Consider the following 1036-nt stretch of genomic DNA (forward strand, 5'->3'; position numbering starts at 1 on the left):
CATAGAAATGTTTCTCCTAAAGAAACTTGAAGAGCGGTTGTGCCATTAAACCCTGAGTTTATCAACTAAGAAAGAGGAACCTTTCTAGCTGGTAATATCAGTGAAAAATATTTTAAAATTTAAGGTTTGGGTGGTGTCAACAATAACACTGGTCTTTGAGGATTCACACCAGTGCTATTATAGTAGGCTATTTGACATAGATATTTTACCTCACAAGATGATTTTATTCAATATATATATATATATATTTATTCAATATAAAAATATACATATATATATGTAAAGATTAAGGACATTCTGAATTGTATCGAGTAGCTCCAATATTATTCAGACATCATTGCTTATAGCAATGACTTCATATTTAGTAGTTACAGTTTCATTTCTTGCTTGATTATTATAACATAATCAGTAACATAATTATATTCACCAGCAGGGTTTGTAAAAGTATTTTTACTATACCTGAACTAACCCATGGCTCTTAAGAAGAACTGCATCATCAGACAGCATAATTTTTCCAGAACTCTCTGGAATAGCTAGGTATAAAGACAGGAAAAATAAACAGAAAAGAAAGAATTAATGGTGAGACTACATGCTTTTTTATTTTTAAGATTAAAATAAGATTTAATTTAGTCTTAATTAATTTAAGCATTAGGATAAGAATGCTGAGAGACCTCACATAGAAATACATTGTCCAGAACACTCAAAGAAAATGCAAAACCAGTACATGAAGGCATCGGCTGGGCTCATCTTCTAAACATAATTAGAAATATATCTCTCTTTGCATCCTAAATCACCAGGGGCATAGACCATATTTCAGAATCTTTCCCAGTATCAGAATCTCTAAATCCATAGCATTGTTACTTCTGACCTCTTCCATTTCTTCAGATGTAATTTATTTTTCCATATTTTTGAATAATATTTCCAAGTTTATAACTGCTTCCTGAATAATACTAATGATGTAAAATATATTTTAATAACTATTGTCACCAAATAGTAACCTTAATTTTATTGTACATAGTGTATTAAGAAAGAGTCT

At 29.7% G+C, this 1036-nt stretch overlaps 1 protein-coding gene across 1 annotated transcript in view; it reads right to left on the bottom strand.

Annotated features, from left to right (window-relative positions):
* Nucleotides 1-1036, bottom strand: part of LOC116091722 (olfactory receptor 4A47-like) — a 5123-nt gene that overhangs the window by 1363 nt on the left and 2724 nt on the right. The gene's annotated exons all lie outside the window — the stretch shown is intronic.

Source organism: Mastomys coucha, unplaced genomic scaffold (assembly GCF_008632895.1).
Source record: "Mastomys coucha isolate ucsf_1 unplaced genomic scaffold, UCSF_Mcou_1 pScaffold15, whole genome shotgun sequence".
NCBI classification, from domain to species: domain Eukaryota; kingdom Metazoa; phylum Chordata; class Mammalia; order Rodentia; family Muridae; genus Mastomys; species Mastomys coucha.